Source organism: Hyaena hyaena, unplaced genomic scaffold (genome assembly GCF_003009895.1).
Source record: "Hyaena hyaena isolate Hyena2069 unplaced genomic scaffold, ASM300989v1 scaffold_672, whole genome shotgun sequence".
NCBI lineage: Eukaryota > Metazoa > Chordata > Mammalia > Carnivora > Hyaenidae > Hyaena > Hyaena hyaena.
The window spans coordinates 955179-975593 of NW_024081299.1; the positions used below are offsets into that span (position 1 = coordinate 955179).

The 20415-nt window shown below is 34.5% G+C and overlaps 1 pseudogene; it reads right to left on the minus strand.

Moving 5' to 3' along the window:
* Positions 1-14993: 14993 nt before the first annotated feature.
* Positions 14994-18840, minus strand: LOC120220084 (annotated as a pseudogene).
* Positions 18841-20415: the final 1575 nt, after the last annotated feature.

Here is a 20415-nt window from a genome sequence, read left to right on the forward strand (position 1 = left end):
ACTCTCTATGTTTTAAATGCTCTCCTCAGTTTGAACTGGGATACTTTACAGTGAATATCTTTGGCACTAGGGGATTTCTCAGGTCCAAGGTGGTCAGAGCCAAGTTGCTTCCCCTCTGCTCTCCTTCCTGCAGGTTTTGATTCCATGTGGGTCTAACATACACTTATATGTTAGAGTCCATGAAACCATTAATGTCACTTGATTTTATGTAATTTTCATGGGACTTTCACTTTGGCAATCTAAATCTATCTATTGTTTTGTTTTGTCTTGGTTAATTAGGAAACTAGAGGAGACTCACAAACTCTCCAACCATTGTACCAATCTTTCCAGAATCCCAAACTGACCTATATTTGACACTAAATTCTCAGAGATGATGGACTATTTGTATGTTGCCATCTTATTGTTGCTTTTAGAAACAACAAACTTTAAATTTTATTTATAGTGTAGATGATAGTAACTAACTCAGGCTATTTTTACCACCTAATAATATTACAAATAGAATTTCAAGATTCTATGAATATAAAATGGCCAAAAATGTTTACAGGAGGAATTTTTAGTTTTTAATTTTGATACGTAATGTTTGACTTCCTTTGACTTAATTTCTAAAACCAATAATGTATACATACACACAAAAATGCTCAGCACAAATTATTATTAAAAATACATCACTCACGATGCAAAAAGTAGAGTCTAAGGCAAATATTACTGTTCAGAAATACCATTAAGAGTCAAATCCAAGGGCGCCTGTGTAGCTGAGTCGGTTGAGCAGACAACTTCGGCTCAGGTCACGATCTCACACTTCATGGGTTCAAGCCCTGCATCAGGCTCTGTGCTGACAGCTCAGAGCCTGGAGCCTGCTTCTGATTCTGTGTGTCCCTCTCTCTCTGCCCTTCCCCTGCTCATGATCTGTTTCTCTCTGTCTCACAAAAATTAATAAATGTTAAATTTTTTTAATTAAAAAAAAGTCAAATCCATGCCTTCCTTCAAATGATAAAATCTCGAAAAATCTTTTCATATATAATTATCTTAAGTTTGTGATTGCTTTCAATGACAACTCCTATACCCTATTCATTAGATGTTTTTAAATGTACACTCACATTACAGATACAATTAAAATCTAATAATATGCAATTTACATTTCTGTAAGTTTATACTGAATATAATGCCAATGCCAACCTCTTGGTATATAACCCTTTTTTTTAAGTTTATTTATTTATTTTGAGAGAAAGCATGTGCAAGGGAAAGGCAGAGAGAGATAGAGAGAGGGAGAGAGAGATGCATCCCAAGCAGGCTCCATACTGTCTGAAGACCAGCACAGGGCTTGAACTCCGGACATTATGAGGTCATGACCTGAGCCGAAATTAAGAGTCAGACACTTAACTGAATGAGCCATCCAGGCACACCTATAACCTCTTTCTATAACTAACTTCATTTTTATCTTTTATACTCAGTTTATATAAAGTCAAATAGTTTTCTTTTAATTTGAACCAGTCTTCTTTCGTAATATACATTCATACCACTACGTATACATTCATATTCAACCATTAAGTTAAGCTACTCAATTCATTGCAAAGAAATATCCAGTTTCTTAAACTATTATCATCCAACCCAAACAATTATTAGTTATTTAGTGGAACATTTTCCCACCTCTACTCTTGCCAATCTATATTCTATTCTCAAAAGAATAGCGTTAAGAGATCTTTTTTTAAAAAATTTTAAGTCAAAACATGTCACTCTTTTCCTAAAAACTATTAAGTAGCTCTCATTTTGCTCCAGGTAAAGCAAAAGCCACCACTCTGGTCCAAATTGTAGTACAAGACCTGGTCTCTCTTCCTCTTTCTAATCTCCACTTTTATTCCCTCGCTTTGCCACCAGGACCACTTCATGGACGTGCAGCCTATGCTCTCAAGAGAGGCCTTTCGCTCAAATGGACCGACCCCACGTTTGGTTGAATTCTCCCTTGTCACCATCTTTAGATTCTCAATAATATTTTTAACACTTTTACTTTATGTAAATTACATAGTTGGTCCTGCTAGCCACATTGGTATGATTCACAGGAAATGTATGGTAATGGATATGATCTCTCTGAGAAACATAGGTGAGGGAAAGGAGACTACTATTTGAGGATTGAGATTTGTAAATAAATAAACTGTACAGATAACCTTTGGCTCCATGTTTATGGGGCAATATCATTTCTTAGAGTAACAAGGCTAGCATATAGAAGGGCCAGAGGAGTATTTGTTAGGATTGTTAATGAAAAGACCCATTTTAGTTATGATTATAAAATGATGTTTATTAATACAGTTTAATTTCAAAAAATATTGCACTTTGCTCTCCCAGTTCTTTCTGTGCATTTCAAGTACACATCATCCAGCATTTAATTGCAATTCAATCACATGCTTTCTTTGGATCTAGAGACTAATAATTTGTTTTCTTTTTCAGTAGATCATAGTCCTTTGAGAACACTGACTGATAATTGAGCATAGAATTAAGAGAGAAACTACCCCATTTACTCTATTCAACAAAAGCATCTTTTGTAGTTCTGGAAGACTATGCAAACTGTTATGTTAAGTAATAGAGCAAAGAGCCAAAATGAAACTTTATCAAGAGCTCACATTTCCAAAATCGGTTTGATAATAGAGACATCCTTGCATTTCCAAGAAATGTCCTAGTTTGCTAAACAACCATCTGGCAAGCCTAAGAGTACTAGAGAAATCTGATTCTAACCTTAAGGCCAGCTCAATTCACAGCTATAGGAGAGTTGATATATGATTGGTCCTTAGCAGATAGCTACTTGGAAATTAAAATATTCAGATGCACTTGAATAGATCCAGATTTCACAAATAAAGAACAAATGAAGCAGAGATTCAAAGTGAAAATAAAACCAGAACAAATGAAACAATTCTTTGATGGTACCAGGACTCAGCATCCCTTTGGAAACCAAAGAATATACATTTCCCTTAAATATGACACTACACAAGGAATGGTTAACATACAGTCTAGTTTTAACATAATTTTGTCTTTGCCACAACCAGGTTAATATCATTAAAAAGCTTATTTCATTTTTTCAGATTTCAGATAATCCTTAAAATGGTGATTTTCTTCTTTTTTTAAAGGTTATTTAGTTTGAAAGAGTGAGAGAACCAGGAGGGTGGGAGAAGCAGAGAGGGAGAGAGAGACTCCTAGGCAGACTCCATGCTCAGCCTGATGTGAGGCTTGATCTCACCACCACAGTGAGATCAGGACTTGAGTCAATATCAAGAGTTGGATACTTAACTGATTAAGCCACCCAGATGCCTCTGGTGATTTTTCTTCTATATATGACTAAAGATCTCATTCTAAATCTGTCATAAAGACTTTTATTTTGGAAATATTAACAATTTGTTGAGAAAAGAAAAATATCGAAGTGATTCACTAAAAAATATTGAGATTTTTTACATACTCAAAATTTTGAAAAAATAGTCTATTTTGACAAGAAGAAAATGATGCAACTGTCTGACAGCAATGATCAATAGACCAATCAGATGAGCTTCCCCCACAAAACAAAAAAAAAAACAACCCCGAATCAAATAGTCAAAGTAACAAAACAAAGCAAAAAACCAATATGCTAAAGGTTTGGGGGTAAGCAGGAAAAAGTGTTGGAAGATACATATAGAGATAGGCATAAATAAAGAGTGCAAGAAGTGATTTTCATTATTGTAGGTAGTCAAGGCTTTGGGCCACAAGCATCAAAGGGATAATTTCACTAAAAAATCGTCTTATCCAAGACACCATGACTATATGTTCTACATAGGAATTTGAGGCCAAGGCTTGTATTAATAATCTACCCTGTACTCTCTGGGACAGAAAAAAAAAAAAAAAAAAAGTAAAGAAAAGAAAGAAAAGCAAGCTACCTACATGAGCTTTGGCTAGGGCAGAAAACAGGTTAAGGACCCCGGATACCAGTAGGTCTCAGAAGATACATATAAAATATAGAATAGTATGATTTAGCCTGATTTATAATCATAGAAGTTTAGAGAAGAAAAGGTCATTGCAGGATGCTGTGCTTTACTTTAAACGATTAACCTACTTATGGGAAATTGTTTCAGACCAGAAAAATCTCATTTATTATAAATACTGAATCTTGGAAATGCCACTTATTAATTCCATGATAGAAATGAGTCATATGTAATATCAGGCTGAATATTTAAATAAATCATTTCAGGATGATTATCCATTATGACTTACTGGTGAACTTTCTTATTATGAAAGGAAGCTAACTAAAGATGTAATCAATGAAGTATTAATCTAACATGATAATCATTCAATAGAGGGGATAGAAAGATAATTGATGAGAGAGAAGCCATTTACCATTAACTATACTGCAGTTTCATGGCACTTTTGCCCTCTTTTGTGATTTTTTTTAAAGATTTTATATTTTACTTAAAGTCAAGTACCTAAATGCTACTATGTGGATTATGACAGTTTAGAGGTTTATAAAATCCCTGAATAGTTTATATGGCTACCCAAAAGGGCTTTGGGGCCAAGATGTACTTTAGGTTGACATTCTATGTAGTCATTTATATTATAATGAAATGGGTGTACGAAGAAAGTAGCAAACCAGAAAAAAATGATTTTTTTTTAGAAAAACATCCTTTTATTTCTTCTTATACCCTTACCCTTTCAGGTTCCTCAGCTTGTCACAGCAATAAGTAGTTTCTACCTCCTGCTATGTCATGCTCAGTGGGTGCTTAGTAAGGTCAGAAAACTAAACAAACAAGAATAAAAGAATGAAAAGGGAACATTTTTATAAAAAGGCAGAAATATTAGGAAGAAATGGAAAGATAGATATGGTTAGTTTATGGTAGTATTTTGCAAAACATGCTTCATGTGTCATTTATTCTATAAAATACTTTTATCTTGAGAAGCCATGGAAAAGAGTACCATGTTCAAATATGTGTGGAAAATCTGCATATTCTAACAGTTTCTAAGGCATATTTGCATACCCAACGTTCTAATTCAGAAAGGGAAGGAACTTATTCAACTTTGCTTAGCTATTTATTTCTCACATGTGTTTGATCATAGAAGTCTTTCTATCTATCCATTCCTATTGAGAAGCTTCTCAAATCAGAGTTCTGCAAATCACAGTTTGGGAAAACATGGTTTGGGTTACATAATCAAGTGTTGATTGTTCTCTTCCAAAATAAAAATTAAAGGGTTGTTTGTATATCCAAAAATAAACATTTTATATTTGGTTTCTCATGTATATATTCTTTACTTAGAAAATTGAAACAACTCTGTGAGTTCATCTCAGTCAAACTGGGGCTCTGCCAGTCAATAAGGTGGATAGTACAAGCATCCTCTCGCAAAAATTAAAAAATAAGTTTAAGACACCGAAAGACATTATTTCTAGGGGCTCCTGGGTGGCTCAGGGGGTTAAGTGACTGACTCTTGGTTGTGTCTCAGGTCATGATTTCACAGTTTGGTTTGTGAGATGGAACCCCAAGTGGTCAGGCCCTGAGCTGACAGCATACAGCCTGCTTGGGATTCTTTCCCCACCCTCCTGCCCCTCCCCTATTCATGCTCGCTCTCTCTCTCCCTCTCAAAACAAATAAATAAAACTTTGAAAAAAAAGACTATTTCTGTTTTTTGTATCAAATATACTGCCAAATATGGCACAGCTATGACCCATTGCTCCCACCTTCTTCAAGTATCCCATTGATCTTGTGACCAAGAGAAGGAAGATGGCTCACTTAGAGAATGAGGATGGCAGAAGGATTTTCCACCTCTAAAGCCAAATATCTCTGAATTTAATCAGCCATCCCTATCAACAGCGTGAGGGGGTGTTCTGACACTCTTATTAATTTTTCAGAGCAGAGGTTGTAGACCAGTATGACCTTAAGTCATAAATTTCAGATCTCATTTGGAATAAGATGAGAAGGGTTTTTCTCAATTCATTATATAGAAATAAGAAAAGCAACCTGGCAACCTGATTTCTAAAAAAAGGAAGTCTTGAATTTTGTAGATATCTTATTTCTTAATTCAGACATGTGGTCTGTTTTCAGAAAAGGGTACACTGAATTTTGTGTGCAATGCATAATACTAAAAGGTTTTTAATACAATGCATAATATTAAAGGGTTTTTAATACCATCTTCTTCACATGAGAAGTCTCCATGTATGGGATAGTCTTGATGGGAAGAGGCTAGAAGCACAGTGCATGCACTTACAGTCAAATAACAAAAATAGCTAAATTAAATACACAGTTACAATACAATTGGTTAAATGGAAATAGGTATATTGCACAGAGTATAAGAAAGGGTATGAGGATGATTTTGAGCTACTTATAAAAATTTATTTAAAAACAGTAATAATTAGAAAGATAAGGAACTACAGTTTGTTGTGTATAGAGAGCTATTAAGCATATAACCCAAGATATAAAGGGAATGGAAGTGGGCAATTATATATTTGAAGAGGTCCAGTAAGACACAGTATTTTTAGCTGTGTGACTGGGTTAACTGTGGTACTGCAATGTAATGCTGAGAATACAAACTAGGTTTAGAGGTGGGGATACTGAGATTATTTTTTCTGGAAGCATCCATTAAATTCCAAACAGTAAAGGAGGAGCAGAGGAGAAGCCTGCCTCAATATTCAGCAGATAGGAGATAACTAAGAATGAGAGGATTAGATAACCTATATAAGCAATAGGTTGGGAAAAAATCAGAGAGAACACTAATTTAAAGATATTTACTCATATTAATATGAAATATTACTTTAATGTTTTATTTCCCTACATATAAGTTATCTTTTCAAGTATGTTTAGACTAAAAAATTAGTTTTTCAGTTATCAAAAAAAGTATCTATTTGTAGAAAAAAACACTTTTTGAATAGTTTATTGGTATTACTATTGAGTCCATAACTATGAATAAAACAAAAATCCTGCTCTTTTACTTTCTATTTAATATGGACAAAGAAATTACAATTTTTGAATCATAAAAAGAGTCCTCCATTTAAAGTGACATTTTATACAGAATGTTTGGTGAATTATATTGAATTGTTGCCCTCATATTAGTATGATTTCTTCAGTGTTCCTAATCAGGATAAATTCTCTTTCACTTCCCAGGGCTACTGAGCTGTAGAATTAAATCTAGATGGCACTATTTATCTTAGGAGGGCAATATGACATAACAGAGATTACTATGGACTCTGAAATTTGAAAAACTCAAATTCAAATGATGAGTGACTTAACTTTCAGAGTTAGAAAACATACTTATGTTACTTATACTTAACTGCAAGGGTGCACAAAACTTAAATATAGAACTCAAAGAGTTTTACAAAGGTAACACCCAATATCAGATACAGAACTCTATCAGATTCTATAAATTTCTTTCATTCTCCTTTCTCATTAATATCCTCAGAATTTCTTAATTTTCTGACCTTTAAAACTATTGATAAGTATTGTTCATTCTTGAAATTCATGTAAATGGATTTATAGGATATATTTTCATTTGTGTTTGCTTCCTTTGCTCAATATAATATCCATTAATCTATATTATTCTGCATATCAGGATTTCATTCTTTTTTATAGGTGCATAATATTCTATTATCTGAAGAGAACATCTCATCCATTTTCCTGTAGAAAGATTTTTGTGTTGTTTCTAGTTTGGAAATATTATGAATAAAACTATAGCAAAGACTCATTGTATATGATTTTGAAAACCTATACATTCATGTCTTTGGGTATATAGTAGTGGTGGGTTGCCAAGTCATAATGAAGGTATATATTTACCTTTAGTAAATACAGGCAGTTTCCCAAAGTCTTCTAGCCAAATTAAACCACCACCGACAATGAATGACAGTTCAAGATCCTTCATATCCTTGTCAATAATTAATACTGGAAATCTATTTCATTTTAGCTATCCTGGTTGGTGCAATGTGATATATCATATAAGAGTTAATTTGTATTTACTTGCTGATAGATGCTGTTGAATATGTTCCATATGCTTTTTGGAGATTTGGTATTCTCTTTTATCAATTCCTATTCATTTTAATTGCTTTCTTCTAGGATATCTTGATTTTTCCCTCATTCCTGAAGAATATTTTCCTTGGATATAGGATTCTGGACTGACAGTTCTTTTCTTTCTGGCCTTCATGGTTTTTATAAGAAATGAATATCATGAAAATTATTTTTGCCTGATAGGTAAAATGTTGTTTCTCATTCAGAACTTTCAAGATTTTTATTTGCCATTAGTTTTCAGAAGTTTGACTATGATGTCTCTTGGTGCTGATATCTTTAGGTTTATCTTGTATGAGATTTGCTTAGCTTCTTAAAATTGTGGATTTCTCTCTTTTGACAAATTAGAGGATTTTTCACCATTATTTCTTCAAGTACTCTTTTAGCCTTAAACCTTTTTTTTTTTAAATTTGTTCCTCAACACCATTTACACAAATATTAACTTTTTTGTTGCAACCCTGCTGGTGCCTGTGTTTCTGTTCATTATTTTTTTCAGCCTATTTTCTCTCTGTTGTTCCCACTGATAATTTTTAGTGTTGAATCTTCAAGTTCACTGATGGTTTCCTATGTTCCATTCATTCTGCTATTGAGCCTATCCACTAAGTTACTCATTTTAGTTATGTATTTTTCAGTTCTATAATTTCAATTTGGTTCTTCTTTATAGCTTCAATTTCTTTGCTATAAATTTCTATTTCTTTGCCACAACTTTGTTTCATGTATTTTAAATATGTTCATAATTGCTCATTTAAACATTGTTGTGATGACTGCTTTAAAGTCTTTGTCAGATAATTCCAACATCTCTGTTATTTTACCACTGGAATCTATTGATTTGCTTATTTTTTGAGAGAGAGAGAGAGAGAGAGAGAACACATGCACACACACACACACACCAGTGGGGCAGAGAGAGAGAAGGAATCGTAAGGAGGCTCCACATCTAGTGTAGCTCAACACAGGGCTTGATCTCTCAACCATGAAATCATGACCTAAACCAGAATCAAGAGTCTGACAATTAACTGATTGAACCACCCAGGCACTGCTTGCTTGTCTTATTTATTCAGTTTGAGGTCTTTCTGATTCTTGGTAGAGTGAACAATATGATACTGAAACCTAGACATTTTGAGACTATGAAACCCTGGATCTCATTTAAACCTGTTTTATCTGGCTTGTTCTGACACAGCTTTGGCAAGGAAAGGGCAAATTAACACAGCATTATGGCCAGAAGAGAGTACACATCCAGGTTCTCCACTTGGGCTCTGTTGATATGCAAGGTCAAGAGGTGGTCACTAATGTGAGATGGTAGTTCTCATTCCCTGCTGAGCCTCTCCTAATAGCTCTTGGTCTGGGCGAAGTTAAGGTCTGTCTTCTTTTCTGCATCTTACATGCCTTCCATTTATACAAAATTAGGGAGGATATTCTTGTTGCCGCTGGTAAAAGTAAAGTCTTGACTCTCCAAAGAGCACTCCCTTAAAGCTTTCTTGGGAGAGGCGAGGAAGAACAATGCCTCATTACTTCAGGCTTGCCATATAGTCTACATCAACAATATCACTGGGGTCCTTGTTACCTAGGAGAACCGAGAAAAAATGAATGCTTTGGGTCCCAACTCAGGCTTCTCCAACACCACTCTTTTGTGGTATGGGGGAGAAGTTTGTGCAGCTTGCTACAACCTGGAGACAGTGACAATCTAGGCTTCTAGCTCTGCTATTGCTGGCTGGGTTGGAAGTGGTGCCATGGTGTTTCTACATTAGAGTACTCATTATATTAAAGTTTCTGTCTTGCTATATAGCCATTTTCCTGGTCTTCTGGTTGGAAAGAGCAGGCATTTTTAAGAGCTTTTATTTTTGCCTAAACCTCTCGTTATTTCTAGGTTTCTGTATTTTCCAATTCCAAATTTGGGGTATATGAGACAAAAAGAAAACCCAAGAAAATCATTATTGTGTCATTCCCAGATCCCAAACCTAGTTTCTCTGCCTTCGTACCTTCACCTTTCAGAATGTTTATTATTATTTGTCGGAGGCTGAGCTGGCTCCGACAGGTCCAGGGGTCCTTGAAGGATGGACAGTGTAGGTGAAAGAGAATGAGAGAGTGAGAGAGCCCCAAGATTCTTTCTGATCAGCAGGCAGGCATCTCTGTCCTGTCGGGTTTGGTGCCTTTAAGATTCAACAATAACATGACATCAGAAGACAGAATTTTTACAGGGGCTAATTATTTCTAATAAGATGCTTTGATCAGCAGAAGGTGTACAGAAACAGACTTTACAAAAGTATTCTTGCAGAATCTCCCCATATTCTTGACATCAGTCCCCCAGATTAAGGTACTAACAAACTTATTGGGTAGGCCTCTAGACAATTTTTAATCACAAGAGGAAGAATGTATATTAGGCTTGTTCCTAAATTGCTTGAGCAAGGCTTTTCCTTGATGCTGAATGTGCAAGCACCACGGGGGCCATAAATATGTCAGTCTTTGCATCTGGGTTTATGTTTTAGCTACTCTTATCTATCCTCATCCCATTTGCTAGTGTAAGGGAGGGTGTTTGTGGAATGCAGGCCTTGAGGAAGGGACTGCCATGCTTCACCAATTAGCAAAGATATATGTAGTAGCTGTGTTCTCCATTTAACCCCAAAATGGGCTCTTTTTCTCGGGGCCAGGCTCAATTGTAACTCTTGTGTTTTTAACCCCCTTTATTATCTAAGCCTTGGGTCTGCAAGGCCCATAGGAAGAGCCTTTTGACAATCACTCACAGAGCTTTCATCTAAAATCTCTCTTGCAAAGGCAGGGATATACTTTTCCTTATGAGGTATCTGTATTCAGAATATGGGTCTGATATGGAATATTGTGAGGCCTGGTCAATACCAGCAGCCTCATTTCCAATATGAGCCAGTGGTAGCCGAAAGAGATACCAGGTTTCGTTCCTCATGGCAGGAGCTGCAAACACTGCCATTTCCTTACTCTGACTGCCATCCAGAGAGGCTGATGCGGCTCCCGGCAATTATTATTATTCGTAGAAATGCATGTTCTTCTTAGGCAGAGGAATAGGGGGAAATATATAAATATGACTACCCTGTCTTCCCAGAAGCAATTATGTGTGTGTGTTTATATGTATGTGTGCGTGTGTGTATATATCCCTGCCAATAAAATTTTACTTTCTTACAGCATGTAGTATATACATTTTACTGAATTACTTACCATACATTATGCAATTAATGCAATAGTTCACCTAGATGAAACTATTTATACATTTGTCAATCAAAGATACATTTCTTAATTCTCCTCTAAAACAGTCATCTTAAATGACAGTATATTAGTTGTAATACACTGAGAGTTTTATAGATTTTTAAATAAATATATGCTTCAATTCAATTTATCACAGATATTTGACAACTATCAACATGTTTACTGATGCAATAAATCTAATGATATTAAATATGCATTGATTTTTCAGGGTTAAATGTTACTATTGTCTGATGTATTTTTCTTTCAAACACTGGAAAATTATATTTGTGTATACATTATTTAGTATTTTATTCACCTGGGATTTTTAAATTTGGATATGTTTATGTACGTGATGACTGCCTTAAAATAAGTTGAAAAGTTGTAAAACTTTTCTTATGCTCTCAAATAATTCAAATGGCATGCAAATTGAGATTTCTTCTTACTTATTGTGTGTGTATAGATAATTGTATTTCTCTTCTACATGCAATATAAAAGCATACCCATTTTGCCACTCCTCTTTTTCAGTAACTATTCAGTTATACCAAGGAAGTGACCCTGGTTCCTAGCCTTGAAAAAGAATGGCTGTATTTAATGGGAAGATAGTTGATTATGTTTACTGAGAAATATAAAATCAACTCCTCAACCTCTTGCAGGCATGTTTCTCTCTGTAACTGAGGCAACCTCCGAGCTTCTAGATATCAATCCCCAATTCTCCTTTCTTGATTTATTTAACTTTATGGTCACTTCCACCCTGACTTCCTAATTTTTTGAGGTCTATTTGTATCATATGTCAAGATCACCATAAATTGCATTGCCAGAGCATATTGCAAAGAGCAGCACTCTATTTTTGAAAAATCTGTAACACAGTGACCAGAGTAAAACTGATACAACCCTAAGGTAAGAAAAAATCTGTATGTCAGTTTACTCCATCAATTTCTGATGTCCTTTCTTGGTGGCACTCTGAAAATCAAGTTAGACTTGGGATTCCAATTCAGAGATCAGAAGTCAGAGGTAACAAAGACAAAAGTATAGTGGTGTAACCACTTATTCAACCTCTCAGCAGAGAAAGATTTGCCTGACATATAGGGAAAGAAAAAATGGCAAAAAATAAACAAACAAACAAACAAACAAACACAAAACAAAACCTTTTCAACAAAGTATAGTTTTGGTGAATTGTTATAAATATTCCTTAAGGGGAAAAAACAGCCTATTTGAATTGCTTGTTTTTGTTGTTATTATTATTATACGAAAAGCCCAGCCTTTGAGAGTCTCATTAAAAGACCTCTCAAATTGACTCAGTTCAAGATCATCACTCAATTATGTTCTGTCTTTCAACATGAGCTAAATTTCTCTAATCCTTGTTTAGTAACTCATCTTCTGGTCAGAAAGTTTCTACAGGCTCTTTAAGACAGAAAGCCACACTACTAAATTCCAAGGAACTAGATGCGGACTTTGAAATTGCATATCAGAGAATGATCCATGACTGTCAGGAGTCCATTCTGAAGGTTAATGCTACAGTTGTTGATACCTGTTCCCACCAGTTTGCTTATTGAGTGGTGAAGGGTCTTCCATCTCTGAAGATTCTTTTAGAGTCAAATTCCTACCCATTGTTCTGCTTTCCATTAAAGCATGAAGATAACTTCCATGACTGACATTGTCTAACTGATGGAGAAGCTGCTATAAACAAAGTTGCCTTACTTGTTCCTAATGTCAGGTTTGCCTGGTCAGGTCAGGTTGATCATTCTTCCACACAAGTGCTATAAATGTAGTTTGAGGGCATAGTTACCTTGACCCAATGTCATATGAAATAAATATAAGGCTTATCCTTTATCTGTTACCCAAACTATGTTTAGAAGAAAACTCGATCTGTATCACTTTTAAGAACCTCCTATATTTAAATATCATGATTGTTTCTTTAAAACTAACATAGAACACAGCAGTACTTTTTAGACAAATGGCAACAGCAATGTTTTTCTGTAGAAAGTTAAGCTTATTTTAGTATGCACTAAATAATCAAGTGCCACTGTGGTTACTCTGACTGAAAAACAGTAACCAAATCCTGTAACATCCATTTAAATCAGACTTGGTAGGCTTGTGAGATATCTGTGTCACATCACCCTTCTTTCAGAAATATGTTATGGAAGGATAGAGAAATTTCTGCAGTTTGGCCACTGGGTTGTTTGAATGCTCATACAACAGAAGCTAGTTTTCAACTAACCCTCCCCCCACCAGTTCTCTCCTTAGAATTGTATCTTGAAGTTGTTTAGTTGAAAACTTAAATGGTAAAGGGACTGGAAATGGTATTTAGAATTCGGTAAGGGGATAAGGAATTGAGGGCAGGCCCCTGAGAATAGGCCATGGTGACAGACGAATACAATTATGGTCTCAAACTGACCGCTGAGAATCCATGAACCAAGGAGGAGGCTGTAAAAAGAGTTGGTGCCCTTTTGCTGAGAGAGCCTTGGTTCCTCATTTCACAGACAGCTCAATAGAACAAAGAAAGACAAACATGCACACTGAATGTGTAACCAGTTCAGAAGAAGAAAGGTTAATTAATAGCAGAGATGGTAAGGTTACACTGAAATCCAAGAATAAGACCTTCTTAAGGACACCACTGAAAAGCAGAGCATGAAAGGATCATAAAGGGCAACGGGCACACATAGAGGAGAAAAAGTTAGATTTTGTTATGTCGTACAGTCTAAATTTTTAAAGAGCTCCTGAGATGTGACCGCAAAAATGTACAAATATATCTTGAACCCCAAAGTTCACAGCTACCCTACAGGATTGTATTGGGGAGTCAGAAATGAAACATTTCTGTTAAAATGTAATTTTATCAGCTGCTTCATGTTCAAAGAGTTTTGAATATTTGTGGCTAGTATTATAATTATTCTTTTCTGAATTGTCAATTCAAAGTGTGTTCACTTATCTACTATCACATTACTATTTTCTTATCTATTTGTCTGAGGCATTTAAACTAAACACAGTTAAATTAAACACAGTTTAATTTATTTTAATAATTTGATCCATAGCTATTTTTTAATTGTGGTTTTCTTATATGGAGAAGTTGTGATATTTTATGATGAAAATCTACTGACACTTCTTTGGGAGTCCTTACATTACTTTTAAACTCAGAAAATACCCCTGCCATGAATATTTTATAATATCTCCATAATATAAACAAATATAATACATATATTATAAATACATTAGATAAATATGTATCTTCCTAACAGTTGTTACTAGTACAGTTAGAACCTTATTATCATTAGAAAATCATCTTAAATTTGCTTCTTTTGTTTTGTCTTAATTTGAAAATAGATTTTATTTATAAGAGTTTATTCACACCCTCAGATTTTCTTATGAAACAAATGCAAAGAGATAGAGGAAAATGATAGAGGAAATGATACTGCCTATTTTAGTATGAATGTTCAAAAAGTACCTATTGAGTAACATATTAATAATATAGTAGAATCCTTGAGGGCAATAATTTCTTCAAAGCCATTATAAAGCACTGTATCTTTTAAAATTATGCATGTAACAAAAACAACAGAAAGAAACATGGCATCTGCACTACTAAGCAACAACCTGAGAATAGAAAATTGTTAAAATAATATTTTTCTACATAACATATACATTAAATGTGTACAGTGAAATCCCCTAAAATAGCTATAACTTATAATATGTAAATATTATAACTGAAAATTATTTTAGAATAATAGGAGACTCTATTCCGATTTCTCTTGTTCTTGTTGTCCAAGGTTTATTGAAGACATTATAGCACAGCAGAAAGATTCAAACAGCTCCACGTCGTGTTTTCAAATTCATCCCAACCGTAGGCTGAGTGACCTGCAGTTTGGACAGAATGGCAAAGCCCAAGGGTTTCAACATTTCCTAAGTGTCAGGATCTAGTTCAGTGATCTCCTGATCCAGCGCTGAGACTTCAGGAACATAATTATCTCTCCTGTCCCGCTCCTCCTCCTACAGCTTGCCTGAAATGCCTCTCACGGGGCCTCTATGCAACCGCCTCATCAGATATGTGACACAGACTGCTATCTTGCTGAGAAGCTTCTTGCCGGGTGGAAATAATGGCAATTTCCTCACACGTGTGCTTGCTGGTGTGGGAGTTGTTGCCCAGGAGAGTGTAGTACTTCTTAGTGATGACCGGGCTACCTTCTTCACAGATTTAGAGCAAACGCAGCCCACGCTGGCAGGCCATCGTAAAAGGAAAGTAGTTAAGAGGGATTTGGAATAGATGGTAAATTACTGAAATGTTTTAAAAGTCATGAAAGGTCAGCACAAGCATGTTTCACTTTAAACAGATACTGGATAGGATGTGGTATGTATGGACCAGAATAGAGCTCTGTCCAAACAAACAAGAATAGAGTCTGTTCCAATGTAACTGTTCTTGGCATTCTGTTTATTATGACTATGTATAGGAGCAGGAGGGTACTGACTATAAAACTGATGTAGAATTATGTGCTACATGATTCTCTTTTTGATAATCGTGGAAGAAACACTTTAATTAAAAGAGTAACAGGTATGACAGCAATAATATTACTTGAGAACTAAATCAAGGCTTTGGACTGACCCATGTTGACTGACTAAACAGTTATTAAATCATAAATAAGAGTTATAAATATACTACAACATAAAATAATGATAACAACAATAATAATGATGATAATGATAAGAGCATCCAGCATGCACCAAGCATTGCACTGAGAATTTGAGATATACTTATTCACTTAATCTCCACCAAAAAACTCTATAAAGTAGTAACCATACCTCTCATACCTTTGTTTTAGATTTTTTTTTCTTTTTAGTTCAGACTAAAAACTGTTAAAGATACAGATATAAATGGGAAAAAACAGGATATGGATCTAATTCTGTCTGATTTTACTATGCTATATGGGTATTAATCACTTCTAAAAATATTTTATGTTTTCTTTTCCACACTTGTGGTAATCTATATTTCTAAAATGTAGGAAAATAATTGCATAATTCAGGAGAGTGGTACCTGTGGGAGGGAGGAGGTGAGGATGGGGTAGGGAGGAACACATAGAGAGTTAATATTATCTGTAGTCTTCTGCTTCTTAAGTTTGGTGGTAGTTTCATGGGTGTTTGTTCTATACTTACTATCAACATGTGACATTTATTACTCTCATATGTATATGTATACATACATATATAATAAACATATGCTTATATGTATATACATATGTATTATACATATATAACATTATATGTATGCATACATATATAATAGATAATACAACTAATTCCAAAGTAGCTACAAAATTTTCTTAATTTAAAAATCTATTTAGGAGTGCTTGGGTGGCTCAGTTGGTTAAGTGTCTGACTTCAGCTCAGGTCACAACCTCACCATTCATGAGTTCAAGCCCCGCTTAGGGCTCTGTGCCAACAGCTCAGAGAACCTGAAGCCTGCTTCCGATTCTGTGTGTCTCTCTCTCTGCCCCCCCCCACTCATACTCTATCTCTCAAAAATAAAATACATATTAAATAAATAAATACATAAAATCCATTTAGATAATATAAAGTGTACATGTGGGCCAAATGTGCCCACCCAGAACTTTGCATTCAAAACTCTGTATATAGAGAGCAAATGAGATAATATTCTTCCCAGAAAGCTGGCTTCATCAGGATCATGCATGACCTTATTGGAATATATTATGTCATGATGAACAAACCCCAAAGAAAGTGTATGATTTAATATATAACTTAGTTTTTATTCTTATCATACACAATGCAAAAAAAATGCTTTGCCTATAACATCTTACTTTACACTCAGATTGGAAATATTCGTTGAATTGACAGAAAATACAACTAATGTTCCCTTCACTAGCCTTCAAATGAATTATTTTGTCATGCAGGCACACAGACACACACATCCACACACATACCCATAAATGACAGCACTGTCTAAACAAAGGACAAAAGGAGATACTGCTGCATAAGGAAAATGTAATTGATACATTACATCACGGTGGACTTACTCCATAACTCTTGCTAACTAGTTCTCCATACATAGTATGTAGTGAAATATACAACATTGGTATTATAGGAAAACCCTTTCCTACATGAAATACTCACATAAATATTCAAGTATGGTAAAATATTTAGCTGTTCATCTTCAGTATCTTTTAGTGAACTTTCAAAGCTCATGATTAGAAATTTTATTATATTAAATATAAATATACTTAGAGGATAATTTCTAGAAAACAAAGCAAAAGTCCTCACATATCACTATTAGCTAGATTCATCCCAGATATTTATGTCTATAATTTTAAACATAAAGCAAAATGATTTTTTAGAGATCCTAAAATAAACTTATTGGTAATTACTTAAATGTGAAATGAAGCAAAAAAATTATAAATGTAACTTTACTAAAGAAGCTGAAATTCCCTACTAGATAAATAAGAGCTTTACAAGTTATTTTTATACACATCTTAGCATAATTATGAAATGTTACATGTATAATATTAACATAATTTTTCAGAGAGTGTTCAAAAAACACAGAATAATTTAACAGCTATATTGTGATTATATATTTATTACCACTAATGCCTTGCTATATTTATGTGCTGAAGGAAATCAAAACCTGTAATCTCAATAAAAGTACTGAACTCTAAGTATCAGTTTCAGATTTATGTGCTAATTGAAAAACAGAATCCCCCTTTCCATAGTTTGCACTTTCTACCTGACAGTAGAAAGGCAAGTTTTCTCAGACAACTCAGAGAGAACATACTGCCTTGTATTTTGTAAGTGATTGAAAATTTCACATTTCATGCACTTGCATCTTGAAAATTTTCAGATTCTGAGATAGAAGTTCCTTCATAATGTTTTATAATATCTCTAAAATCACTTGTAAAGTCATTAATCATCTACATGCTATAAAATCTTTTACTTTCTTTTATCCTCTTTGTATTCAGAAATTTTGTGGCCCACAGCTTCTAACTTTCTAAGTAATCAAATGTTTTTAGCTTTAACTGCCATTTTCGTATTTTCTATTTGTTCTTTCAAACTTATAAAGAGGTCTCCACATGGCTCTAATTGCCATGAAAATGGGTGTACTTTTTTTCTCTCTAAGATGTTTCTTTATATAACACTTCATAAAATAAGCTGATTTTTCCTATAGAATCCCATTGGTGGTATCCACAAGCTATATTAACTACGTAAATTTAAAGTTAAATTTTCATTAAAATGAATGAATTAATTAAATTTCATTAAAATAAATTAATTAAATTAAACTTTCATTAAAATTAAATGAAAGTTGGGGCGCCTGGGTGGCTCAGTTGGTTTAGCGTCTGACTTTGGCTCAGGTCATGATCTCATGGTCCATGGGTTCAAGCCCCACATCAGGCTCTGTGCTGGCAGCTCAGAGCCTGGACCCTGGTTCAGATTCTGTGTCTCCCTGTCTCTCTCTGTCCTTCCCCAATTCATGATCTGTCTCTCTGTCTCAAAAATAAACATTAATTTTTTTAAAATAGATAATAAATAACAGGCTAAACAGGCTAAAACAAAGATGAAGCTGCCAGCTTTCCACCCTGAACCTACCCTGGACTCCACCTGTTTGTTCAGATGGTAGTGTTTCAACTTTACTTCCCACCAATTCAGCCATATAGGCAGAAAACAGAGAACTTTGGAGGGAGAAAATGAATCTGTTAGGTGCTGAGGTATGGCTCACCAAAATAAGTGAGGGGACCTCATTCTCAGAGAGACAGGATTTTTACCAAAGGGAGAATTGTCATTGATCATTTCTGGTTAGATGTCTCAAAAGCTGCAGAAACTCTTCGGCCCACGCCGGAACTGCCACTGGTAGGGGAATATGCTTGAGAAACTGACACTTGCCCTAAGTAGTTTGGGAATATATATCCATTCAGAGCTTCATGCCTGCTTTACTTTCTGAAGAATTTTGAAGACCGGTGTTTTACTGAATGAAGCACAACGAGTATGGTGAGGAAAGAGAATGAAGTAGTCTCAGGTGTACAAGCTTCTACGACTTAACCCAGTGGCACTGTCTAGCTGGGATATGGATGGTGGAGTATGTGTATCTTAAGGAGGGTGGTGCTTCGAAAATGATGCCAGTTAGAACAGAACGCTGATGGACAAGTATTAAAATTCTCGCTTTGCCTACAGAAAAGGATCTCACCAGACTGGTGAGGCCTCCCATGAAATTATTTTACAATACAGTATAAATTCTAAGACACAACAAAACAACCAGAATCTACCACATTCCAAACACTAGGAAATCTAACTTAGGAAATAGTTTTCTAGATTATATGAGAGCTTGAACAATTTTTTTCAAATAAAAATTAGTTTCATGTTAAAATAACAAAAGCATCATTATTATAAATGCAAGCTTTAAATCAGTGATTTTAAAGACTATTTCCTGAATATACAACTAGCTTTTTTCCCCATTTTCTTACTGATTTTAAGGTTGTGCATTCACATAGTAGAGAATTTACAAAAATTATCCCAATAATCAGGAAAAAAGGACTGTCGTTCAAAATGCTTAAAATTTTGGAAATAAGCATGGAAGTTCTTTGGTTTAAATTCAGGTATCTAGATTATTACCTATGAAGTCCAATTCACACTTTAATGTTTAAAGCACAGTCCCAGTTTTCTTTTTAATTAATTTTGTATTTTTTCTTGATTAGCAATTCTGACAATGTGTAAGTTTAAAGTTCCTAACACTTATAACACTATTTCTGTAGTTTTTTATTTCAGTGAATTTTTCATTATTATCAAATTAAACACCTATTATATAACATAAATACCTTAATTTTTGTTGTTGTTAGTGCTTAGGAACTGTGCATGTTTTAAACATCTTGAAAAATGTGGTAACTGTCTTTTTTTTCTCTCTACGTTGTTCAATACTTACATAGTTTGTTGTCCTGTGTTCATATGTAATACTCAAACTCCCTTAATTAAACACAATTTACAGCTATTTAAGAGTATTAGCAAGAGACAATATGCATATAAGAAGCAGCAAGCAACATATCCAGAGAACATTAGTTTCTTGATAGCTAAAGTTTTTAGGAAGCAGAAATGTCAATCCAACTTAAAATATCTGTATAGGTCTCTGTAGTATCTATGAAGCAATGGAGATTTGGTCTGTGACATTTCAGAGTATTTCCAGGTTCAGCAATCACGCACTATGACAAGGGGTCCTGGTGTAACTAATAATACAATG